General features: G+C 31.5%; 1 pseudogene across 1 annotated transcript; it reads left to right on the forward strand.

Annotated features, from left to right (window-relative positions):
* Positions 1–4,116: 4,116 nt before the first annotated feature.
* On the forward strand, positions 4,117–12,669 carry LOC145183687 (uncharacterized; annotated as a pseudogene). Its single transcript, XR_016454231.1, has 5 exons — positions 4,117–4,350; positions 7,866–8,074; positions 10,569–10,631; positions 10,806–11,743; positions 11,832–12,669. The product of XR_016454231.1 is annotated as an uncharacterized LOC145183687 (transcript).
* The last annotated feature ends 566 nt before the right edge of the window (positions 12,670–13,235 follow it).

Genomic DNA, 13,235 nt, shown 5'->3' on the forward strand with positions numbered 1-13,235 from the left:
AATCATTTTCTTTTTGAACTTTAAAAACAACTATTGCAAAAAGCAAAATTATAAATTTTTAAGGAACTATTACTTTTCGTTCACGTTCCTTCAAAAAAATAATTCGTTCTCCTTCCTCGTTCCATTATTTTAAAAGGAACCAGTTCCAAGCTTCGTTCCTCATAAAAGGAACTAGATCCAGGAACTCGTTCCTTTTGGAACGCGTTCTTCCAAACACTGATATATATATATATATATATATATATATATATATATATATATATATATATATATATATATATATATATTTAGTAACTTAGATCCTAACTAACGAAATTATTGTGATATATGTATATATATATATACACATATATCACAATAATTTCGTGTATATATAAATATATGTATGTATATATATATATATATATATATGTATACATATATTTATATATACACGTATATATACACACACACACACACATATATATATATATATAAATATATATATATGTATACATGTATTTATATATACACGTATATATATACACACACACACATACACACACACACACACACACACACACATATATATATATATATATGTATATATATATATATATATATATATATATATAGTAACCTAGATCGTAACTAACAAAATTGTTATTAACCTATTTTTGTTCATTAAGCAATCAAACTATGTGGAGTTTTCTTTGTTGTCTACTTAAAACCATTGTTTTTTGGAGATGCTACTTAACTGAACACAAACTAGTTAAAAACTCATGCGTAAACTCATGAGTATTAAACATTATGGTTTCCAACTTTTCTTAAACTTGGTTTATCAATAATTAGGATCAAAATTAAAACTGAACCTAAGGTTCAGTTGGATTTGAGCTCTAAACCATTAAACATTGGTTTAATCAGATGTCACCTCAACTGCAGTGATGATCAAACAATTTTGGTCCAATTATATTTGATAATTTTTATATATCCAAGACTTTGGGATGTAATGATATATAAAAAAGGGTTGTAATTTTTTTACTATGATAGTAATAACTATGATACAATCAAAAATAGCTGTATTTTTTCTATAAAAGAATAATTACAAAATAACAAAAAACTGCTGTTTTAAATAAACATATCCTTAACTTGCACATTGATCTGAATATCAGGCTTTTATTACTTTTACAGTATACCCAATATAATAAATCATCACATTTGTAATAGACAATATTAATTACTTGAATTTAAATTATAGTCACATTTAGGTAACTTTTAACTTTAGAAATTATAATTTAACATACAAACACAACTTATCTAAAAACATCTATAATTTTGTAGTCCTAATATATTTTTAAGATCTAACATATTTTATTTGACGATAGCAGTAATACACTTGAATTAATTAATTTTGTAAGCTAAACAAACCAACTTGTTATTTTCACATTTAACCAAAACATGACTGACTGCTATATGCTATATAGTATACCTATATAATATAGATAACACAGTAACACTACTTTTTTTTTTCTGTTGAAAATAGACAAACTTGAAAAACACCAAACAATGTTTCGAATAAGCCTCGTAAAACTGTAAAACGTTTTCTTAATCCAGCAGCATTTTAATTTCAAATTAAATTTGAATACATAAAATTGGTTTTGCGATCAGCTACACTTTGATCAATTCATGATGTGTATACGCTTACTAAGTTCAGACTTGAGATTAAAGTAGATGCAGACTGTTCTTATTTTAGCCGCTAAAATGATGTTCTAAAAATATTGTAAATTTTTAATTTGCATTAACATACCATATGTCATATAACTATTTAAAATAATTACTTCTAAACAAAATCAAATGTGGCAAGTGAAACTTTGTGTTAAAACTTAAACAGATTTATATCTCAGGAATATATGGAAAATAATGCAATTACTGTCTTCTTATTAACAACTTATTTCATGAGATCTGCCATTTGTAGTGAAATCACATTTTGACAAGGCGCATAATTTCATGCAATAAAAACTTTGAACGCCCGGAGAATGCAGATAGTTAAAAAATAAAGCTGGCGGAAAATGCAGATAGTCCAATTTTGTTTTACGCGGAGATTGCAGATATGCCAATTTTGTTTTTGGCGGAGATTGCAGATAGTCCGATTTTGCGCGGAGCCATCGATATGGTTCGAAAGAGCTCTGAATTTGTAATGAAATGGTGAAAACTTTATGAAAACAGAATCATTACAAAAAAAGTTATGCTCATTTAAGTAACATTATTTTTATGAAGCATTGCTTAAGAAAAATGCAACTTTTGTATAAAACTCGCGTTCGGCTAACGGCAGCTTTGTAATAGAATCATTGTTAATTTGCCCATGATTTTGCATAGTGAAATGTGCAAAACGATTAAAAAACGTAACTAAAATAGTTTCGAATTAAAGAAACAAAGTATTTTTAATGATGAAAACGTAATAGTAAAATTTATAATAAAATTTTTTAAAACATGCAAAAAAAAAAATATCGCGTTTTTTTGCAATATTTAAAATAATTATATATATATATATATATATATATATATATATATATATATATATATATATATATATATATATATATATATATATATATATATATATATATATATATATATATGTAATAATGTTTGCGAACTAATTATATATATTTATGGAGGTGATCTTTAAATACATTAAAAGCCTCAGCGTCTTCGCCTTATTTTTATCGTTACTAATGAATTTCAATGAAAGATAAATATATAAATAACAGTTCTAATAAAATATATCTATATAATGAATAAAAAAAACAAATATACTGAATTCTCTACTGTCAAAAACCGCCCCTCCCCCTAACACTATGCAACGGAAGTGGAAATACATACCTCCACTGAGTGGAACAATAGGGTATGTGGCCATGAATATTTTTTGATGAAATTAGGCAGGGACATAGAAAATGATCTATACAGTTGCCTGTAAAATTTTAAATATGTACCAACATGCTTTCAATATTAATGCACCTCCGGAACAGAAACGAAATTTTAAAACCGAATGAAAATCACTGGTAACTGTAAAAAAAACAACAGAATTTATAACAAAACAATAGCAGAAACAGTTTTATAAAGTGTAACAGTCACAGTAACGCTAAAAGAGGTGGAAATGGTACCTCCACTGGGTCGAAAAATACGGTATGTGGTCATGAATATTTTTTAATGAAATTTGGCAGGCACATAGAAAATAGATCTATACAGTTGACTGGAAAATTTCAAATATGTACCAACATGCCTTCAATATCAATGCAGTGCCAGAACAGGAACACAATTTTAAATAGCAAAAAAAAAAACTGAAAAATTTATTACACGTAAAAAAAACCCATAATTTATTCAACATAAAACATTCTACTTTTTTAATAAAGTCTAAGCTGATATAAAATTCTAAAAAAAAGACAAATAAATACATCATTACCACACCGACTTCGAGCCAATGATATATTAAAAATAACTAGATGTCTAACTTCCGAGTATTTTTTAAAGCAAAAATCGGCCATTATGGGGGGCAAATTTAACAAATCATAACTTCGTATTTGTTTTGTTTTGATAAATAGCGTAAAGATTTTGCCCCCCATAATGGCCTATTTTTGCTTCACTTTTTCTTATATCGGATTTACGGCAGTTAGACATCTAGTTATTCTTAATATATCATTGCTTCGAGCACGCTGTGAAAAAAAAGGTCACAGTTTTTGTCTTTAAAATCGGTGCCGTAAAAACCCAGATACGCACGTACCTACTATTTACATATCCGTACAAAATGTTGAAAATCAAAGAGAGAAAAACAAAAGAAATTAACTATAACGCTCGTAGGTCTGTTTACCTGCTTAACTCGCCTTTAAGCTATTTACCTACAAACCAACTTCCATTGAATCGAAGTGTTCTTCAATATTACTTATTCCTAACTTCAGCTAGAGATAAGCGATTCAAACCTATAAAAACAAACTTTTCATGTTCTCGAGCAAGAGAGGATGTTCTATGCAAAGGAAAAGACGCGTTTTGTTACTCAAATACCAAAAAATACTGTTTACTCCGACAAATTGTAAATATTTGGAAGTCTGCAGGTTTCAGAAATTATTTGATTTCTGAGAGAAGCATAGTGGAAAAGTTTAAATCTCTATATAGCAAATAAAAAATTTTGTGCAACAGTAAAAGTTTTCAAATCAAAAAGCAAATTTCCGACAGCCACACAAATGAATTTTACAATATGATAGAGGAATTGTTTGACATCAGTGCGAAAGACTTTGAGAAGAATTTGAGACACGAATCAATGCCTCGTGATATTTCTGCTATAAAAGAAGATTTAACCTTTTTAGATGATCAAAGGTATTTTTTTGTACTTATTTTTCCTAAACATAAAGAATAATTTTTGGAGAAATTTGGTTTTTTTATTTAAATTTATCTTATACTGTTATAATTTAAGTCATAATGTAATATAAGACTCATGACGTCACTTCTGAATATTTCTGACGTCTTTTGAATATTACAGTTATTAGTAACGCTATTTATAAAACCTATTATACATACGCTATCTTATATACGATAAATGTTTGTGGTTCTTGTATAGCCTTTTTCTTATATTTGATAAAAGCCAAAATATACATGAAAGACTTTTTTATTATGGTTTACAACAATTTCAAAAAAGTACTGTGCGACGAACCAAACGAAGAAGACTATATATACTGGAAAAGAATGCTATCAATTTACCTAGATAAAGCTGAAATCCCAGAGGATTGTAAATTTCAAGTCTTATTCGTTCTATGCGGAGTGAAGGCTTTTACGATAATTCAGGATGTTACATCATACGACGATGCAATAAAAATTCTTGATAACAAGTATCAAAAACGATCGACAGCGATCATGATGCGCCTTAAACTTCGCTCTTTTAAACAAAAAGAAGGAGAATCTATTGAAAGCTTTATGAGTAACTTAAAACAATTTTCCAGAAAATGTTCAACAGAACCTCTGACAGCAGAGCAACATAGTAACCTACTAATATGTGACGCTTTTATAGCTGGTATTCACTCACCTTCTATTCGTCAACGACTGCTTGAAGCTACAGATGACAATCTAGAGTCACTTTATAAAACAACTCTTACGATGGAATTGGCTACCGAAGATGCCCTTAATTTGACAACAACTATAACAGCTACTACCACAGCAAGTCATAATCTTACCAAATCTCCCTGTTTTTGGTGCAGTAATGATCCACATCCAAAAACCAAATGCCCTGCACGAAACTCTACATGTACACATTGTCATAGAAAGGGCCACTGGGCAACTGTCTGTCTTTCTAAGAAAGAAAACAAAACTTACACCAAAGCAGCAGTTGTTAAAGATAACGAAAAGGATGATAACACAATAATATCTACGGTCATAGCAGCAATTGACTCACCTGATAGACTAATTAACGTAACCATAAACGAAAATCTAACATATGCACTGTTAGATACTGGGTCCGACAAAACTTTCATTTCATCAAAACTTCTTCGACAATGGAAATTTTCATACGATACTCAATCTACCTCAAAGGTATCACTAGCAGATAACTCGACATTAAAAGTTAAAGGTATCTTCCATGGTTCATTATTACTGGCTAGCGAAAAACTAAAAGTACAATTCCTCGTTGTGGACAACTTGGTGGCACCAGTAATTATTGGAATGGACGTGTTAACATGTCATTCCTCAATGACCATCAATTTTAAAGGAAACAAAGAGCCTCTAAAATTCTGTTTAGCAACAAAAAGTATGAAATGTTCAACATACGCCTTAATACCTGGAATCGATATTAACAAAATAAAACCAATAGCTACAACCTCACGACGTATTCCCAAAAATATCTCCGCCATAACAGATGAAATAAACCGCTTACTAAAAAAAGATATAATTCAAGTAAGCCGCAGCCCTTGGGGAGCTCAATGTTTTGTAGTATCAACAGGAAATAAAAATCGCCTCGTGATCGATTATTCTAATACAATTAATTTACACACTCCGCTCGATTCATATCCTACACCACGAATCGATGACTTAATACTTAAAATAGCAGTCCATAAAATTTTTAGCACAATTGATCTCAAATTCGCGTATCATCAAGTGAGAATACGACCCGAAGATTACAAACTAACCGCATTTGAAGCTAACGGCAAATTATATGAGTTCAAACGCTTACCCTTTGGATGTACAAACGCGGTACCAATCTTTCAAAGAGTAATTGATGAATTCATTCAGGATAATAAACTTGAAAACACATACGCTTATCTCGACGATATAATTATCGGTGGAAAAGATGCCCAAGAACACGATAAAAATCTTAGTTGCTTTCTACACGCAGCTAAAATCGCCAACATTGAGATAAACGAAGAAAAGAGTAATTTAAAAAAAAAATCATATCGAATTCTTAGGCCATATTATTGAAAATGGAACTATAAAGCCAGACCCAAAAAGATACGAAGCACTGATAAATATGCCTGAGCCAAGATCGTTAAAAGAGCTAAACCAAATGATAGGTTTATTTGCTTATTACGCTAAGTGGATACACAATTGCACAGCATTAACTCTCCCACTTACCCAAGCAAGAGACAATTTTACAACAAAGGGTTTAACTCCACATGCTAAAGAAGCAATAAAAATACTCAAAAAATGGATCTTTGGTTATACGACACCTTCTCAGCCTCTTTTCATTATTTGGTGCACCATCATCTATTCATACAGATCGTGGAACTCAGTTCGAAAGCTTAAAAATTAAAGTTTTTCTTGAAAAGAACGGAGTAATTAAAACAAGAACCACTCCTTACCATCCCCAAGGCAATGGTCAGTGTGAACGAATAAACGGAACAATACTAAAAGCCGTTAGTCTAGCTCTGAAAACCTTAAGTCTAGGAAAAGAGAAATGGGAAATAGTATTGCAAATGGCTTTGTCCTCCATAAGAGGACTTTTGTGTACCGTCACTAACGAAACACCCCATCAGAGGATGATGAACTTTCAACGCTCGTCAATAATAGGCACTGTTTTACCTAACTTCTTAACAGAACAGGATGCCACAATCCTTTACAGACGTCAGGTACGAATGAAAGGAGATCCACTCGTTGACAGAGTTCAACTGCTAGAAACAATATCGCCCCACTACGCTCGAATAAAATTTCAAAATGGAAAAATTGATACTGTTTCAACAAAAGACCTCGCCCCACTAGAAGACCTAAATCCCCCAACAGAATCAGTCCAAAAACAATCCGGTGATTTGAACATTGAACAGATGATCATTAACAACAATACCAACAATTCCATAAACAGAAACCAAGAAGAATTAAACGAAACCAACGAGGTAACTTCAAACCCTTTAGTTAAGAATTCAATTATAGATAGTATCCCTTGTAATCAGTCACCTACAACAGCGGTACCTAGTCAGCCTATACAGAAAGTTACTACTCCCGAGAATCTTAATAACATACCCTCAAGAACAGGACGCGTTACGAAGAGGCCAAAGTATCTCGACGACTACTTTCTTTCCTAGTATAATATCAGAGGTTAAGTCTATACTCTCCGCCCTAAAACTTTCCTAACGTGGAGAAGACTGTTATAATTTAAGTCATAATGTAATATAAGACTCATGACGTCACTTCTGAATATTTCTGACGTCTTCTGAATATTACAGTTATTAGTAACGCAATTTATAAAACCTATTATACATACGGTTATTAGTTACGCTATCTTATATACGATAAATGTTTGTGGTTCTTGTATAGCCTTTTTCTTATACTTGATAAAAGCCAAAATATACATGAAAGACTTTTTTATTATGGTTTACAACATATACTAAGTGCTTTAACAACTTTTTTCACAGAACTAACAGAAATATGATCATATCTTCTAAAATTGACAATAAGCTTAAAGCAAGGTTTCAGAGAAAGATTGATAGATGCAAGAGAAAAGAAGAATACAAAGATCGAGTACAGAAGAACAACGATTCAATAACTCGTGATAACAAAGAGGAAATTGGTGAAAAAAGGCAATTGAGCCATAACTTTTTTTCTAACAATGATATAGGGTAAGGTTGCCAATATTGTACCCCCTAAGACAAAACTAAAAAATGTAGGCAAGCTACTGAGTGAAAACATGGATTTTCAATAGGATTTCATAATTTAGGGATTGTTTGTTGTAAAGATGTTTAAAAAACTCAAAATTTAAAAAGCGTTAAGTCTCGAAGAATCAAATTAAAAAAATAGCGCTAAGAGTACAATTAAGGAAACTAGATCCTTAATTGTACCGTTGTAATCCAATATTGTACCACTTTCTTGATTTCAATTACTTTACAGCTTTGCAAATATTTTATGATTTTAGATTTAAGGGACTTAAAGAACTGATTAAAAGGAACAGCTTTTATAAAATCAGCAATTGGAAATATTCTGATATAACATAACATAACACCTAACTGCCCATAATATAATGAAATGAAATTTTTTATTTAATAAACTCTATGCAACTTTAATTTTTTTTCTTCTGGTATCACCACCAGGGCTGTGGAGTCGGTAAGCTGCTGTTCCGACTCCGACTCCGACTCCGACTCCTTGATTTTATCATGGACCGACTCCGACTCCGACTCCTGACTCCGACTCCGACTCCTTCATAAGTAACCACTTTGTAACAACAAATAGTTGTTTGTTTTACTACAGTTATTTGTTTGTAACAACAAATAACTGTAGTAAAATGTTAACATTGGCTATTTCATCACTATGATACAAATAATCCAACCACTTAGTGCTTTAAACAATATTTATAAGAAAACAATTTCTGAACAAACAACTTTTCTGAACTCCTGTTATGCAATAAACTCTTATGCAGTCGCTAATAACATTATGAATTTGTCAAAATCATGTTTGAAATATTGTCAGTTGGACAATATTTCAAACATGAAAGAGCTTGTTCTTCTTTAAGTTCATATTCTTTAGGAATCTTTTCTACTAAGACTTGGAGAAATTCGCTGGTATGATTAGTTTTGGCGTCTTTTACTGCCAATGTCTTGGTAACTGCTTCATTTTTTTCAAAAAAGAATTAAACATTGATTGGAAAATAGCTCACTCTGTTAAGAAACACAAAGCGTCCCTTGAGACATTCATTTAGTTCTTCTCTTTGTTTAACAGCTTCTTCAATCACTAATTTTCTAATACTCTCTCTCTCTCTCCAGAGAAACAAAGTTAATTGAATACTTACAGTCTTTCTGTTTGTGGAGCAACTCTTTGGTGCTTGGTGGTGGCACGCCTAGCTTTCTACTAACAATATTGTGCACAGTGCTAGACAATTTAAGTCGGGAGTTAGGGGATCATGAAGTTATATAGTTTAAGGGAAGGTAGAGGAGAGCGCAAGGGAGGTGATATATGATTCTAAGTGATAAGCAACAAAATACCCTATTGCTTATCACTGTTTTAAAGGCCTAAAAATAACATGTCAAACTCCTTATCCTCCAGTTGTTGCAAACTACAATTCTCCATTGTGTCTGGATATCCTACAGCTTTCAGACCATCCTGGGACTTGTAGTTTTGTAACATTTATAAAATCCTTATGAAAATTATGAAACTTTGAAAGATTTTTTTTTAAACCGGAGTCGGAGTCGGTACAATTTTTCCGACTCCGACTCCAGCCAAAATGAGCTCCGACTCCACGACTCCGACTCCGACTCCACAGCCCTGATCACCACATATGGCACAATTTTTATTTAAATTGTATGTTTACCAATGGGTTAGCTAAGATTAGAATAGAAGAGGAAGGTTAGTATTAAAGAAAGTTATACTAAATAATGTAAAACAATATATTCTATATCTGTTTTAAAAACAACCACACTAAATATTGTAAAATACATAAAAATATTATTATTGGCAAAAGTTTCAGATATATTGTGTTTTTGATTAACACCTGCACAGCCATGTTGACACCAGCCTTGACATATTGGTAAAACTGAACTAGAGAGTGCATCTTTTTAAGGACTGCTTGTCAATACAAAAGTAATACTAAAATTTTTATTTTTTTTGTTTAAGTGGTGAAGTTCGTATTGTAAGTATGGATATTTCTCTAATTGAAATCTCAAAAGGGTTTTGTTAAACATTACACACGTTTTTTTTAGCGGTCAGAATGGTTGCGTCGGTACAATTTAGGACATGCCTTGAGGTACAATTTACGCAACTAATCTGACATTCAGTTAATTAAAAAATTTGACAACTAAAAATAAGATTTTTTAAATTCTAAGTATTTATTTTAAATTTAGATAAATTATGCTTTAACATAAGTACACTGAACAAATCATATCTTCTGCTTTTTTTAGTGAAATACGCTTAGCCATAAAAATCTAAAATAAGAAATCTTCAATAACAAACCAACAAGAGCTTATTCTGGGCTTAATGAAGTTGGATGACAAAAAAAAACAGTTGACTACTTAATTTCATTCAGCAAAGATAAAAAAATAAGTTAAAAAATTTTTTGTGGGTTGTAAAAATAACGAGTTATGTTAAAAGTACAATATAGGCATCGGTACAATATTAGCAACCTTACCCAGATTTCAAATTAGCAGATGAGGATCCTACAGAACCTAAAAAAACAGGAGCTGAATCACAATTAGGTAATATCAAAGTATACTTTGCTTAACACTTAAAAATATTCATTTCAAATTCTGATTAAATCAAAAGGGAGAATATAAACAATTTTTCCTAATAAAGCACGGGCATTTTAAGTAAAATCATTCAGTTTTTGAAGTAAATGTATAACTGAGTTAAAAATCTTTATATTAATTTAGATGCTGGAAGTGTAATTGTTGATTCGGAAGATTTGTCCCAAATAAAAATGTTAACTTTCACGAAGCAAGCTCAAAAAGTAGGCATCAGTTTGGACCAGCATACTTCAGAGTAGAAAAGGAGATTACCAGTGAGGGTCTCATTGCAGCAACAACTTTCACCAGTATAAGGGCCGGTCTGAGCGTTTGAGATCAAACCCTTCTTATTGCAAGTGTAGTAAACTATTTAGGAGGAGATGTTAAATAATTAAAGTTAAGCAGAGAATCTGTCAGAAGGGACGTTACAGATTTTTAGAAGAGGAAGGAGGCCAGATACGTAATGAATATATTGATTTAATGGCTAATAAGATGTTAATTTTACATTTTGATGGTAAAATGTTAAAGCATATTGAGGAGAACACTAGACAGGCCACTACTACAGATAGACTATCGGTATCTGTAACTAGCCCAGAGTTTGAAACCAAAGATGATCTTTTACTTGGTGTTGTGTCAACTGAGAGTGGTAAGGGAATCGATATGGCTATAAGTATTATGAATCTCCTAGAATATTTTGAAATTTGTGATTATATTATAGGATTCTGTTCTAACACCACAGTAAGTAACACTGGATGGAAATCTGGTGCAATAACTATTATGGCAAGATTTCTTGGTAAACCATTTCTTTGGTTATCGTGTAGACACCATATTGCCGAGATAAATATTACTTGGGCTTTTAATGCAATTTCAAAGGAAAAATCTAAAACCCCTGCAAATAAGTTGCTAAAAGATTTTCAGCCGTAATGGATAACAGAGTTTTATCCAAAAGTTTCAGCCAGTGGTGCTGTAGAAAAGTTCAAACGATTTCCTAAGCAAGACCTTATTGTTGGCAGTGACCTTTGCAAACTCTATTTGAAGGCTAAAAATTTTGTAACTGAAGCACTAGAACATGAAATTTTCCCCAGGTATGTAACAATAATATTAAATGTAACAGTTTTTCCATGCATATACTTTTTTTTTAAAGGATGTTAAATAAAAATAACAATGTTTTAGGAATGATTATAAGCATCTTGTTGAACATTTGGCGTATTACATAAACGTTAAATCTGAGAAATTAAATAATTTTCACTTTTATCAGCCTGGCGCCTGCAAGGTTTTTGACCTATGCAATATACTTTTTAATGCTTGATATGACATCCACAGTCGTTGAATATCTGACTCCTGAAAAGAAACATGGTCGCAAGGGTAGCATTTATTGTTGGAATTTATTATGGATCTGCCTTTTTTAAATCAGGCAAAGCAGAGCATGCCGTTCTAAAATATTTTAATGCAAACAATTAAAACAGAATGGGATTGTGAAGTTGGAAACTCACTTCATAAAAGCATGAGTAACCACACATGATACTTGTCTCCTAAGGTTGTCGAACTATCGCTAGGTTATCCTCATATGAAAGCAGATGCTAAGCGTTTATTTATTGAGAAGCTTTTAAAATTTCCAGTTCACAAGATATCAGAGATTTCTGTAGAAGCTCCATCGGCTGTTATTGTTACCAGTGATAGTAGATTAGAGGACTTAATTACGAAGGAGAGCTGGCTTTTTTTTATACTCACAGGTCACACCAAATCTGTTCGAGGGTGGCATACTTCAAGTGATTTCTTAGCGCTAGATTCATACAAACATTTCACTCAGTTAGTTCGCAATCTCAGTATGACTAACGACTGCGCAGAAAGAAATATTAGCCTAATTGAAAATTTTGTTCACACTTCCCACAATGAGGATCAGAGACAGAACATTCTTTTGGTAGTAAGAGAACATAGAAAACTAATTACAAAAGATATGTCGCTTAAGGAACTGGTAAACCTGAAACCTAGAGTTGAAAAATTGATGTAAAATAATATCTATAAACATACTATAAACAGTGTTTTATTTTTTCTTTGATCAAACAAAACTATAGTTATAAACATATTTTAACCTCAATTTCTTATAAAAATCGTCATCTTAAAAAAAAAGTCTTCATTCTTAAAGCGGGGTGTGGGGGCGTGTGCCCCCTCCCCCTAAAATTATTAAATCACATTTTACATTATTTTTCCAACTCTCAGGGCCGACGACACCCGTTGTTGCTGGCCCTGAGAGTTGAAAAATTAATGTAAAATATTAGTTAACTGTAAGATACTACAAACAGCGTTTTTTTTTCACCCTAATGTATAACACAATGCTGTAAATTAAAAAATATATGATGTATAACACAATGCTGTATATGAAAAAGAAAATCATATCAATGATATTTAATTGAAAAAATGTATTCTCTCAAATGTGGAAAACAAGTAAATATTTCATTTTACATTATTGTATTTAAAGAAAAGATTTTAAATCATTCTCTGTGTATTATTTTGCAAGTATCCAATTGATGCGAACAAAGCGGAGGAGCAATTGGATGCTTGCAAAGAAATTCTTCT

The sequence above is a fragment of the Hydra viridissima genome, unplaced genomic scaffold (assembly GCF_058129835.1).
Source record: "Hydra viridissima isolate aposymbiotic clone 2 unplaced genomic scaffold, HvirCarnegie_v1 scaffold_7, whole genome shotgun sequence".
NCBI lineage: Eukaryota > Metazoa > Cnidaria > Hydrozoa > Anthoathecata > Hydridae > Hydra > Hydra viridissima.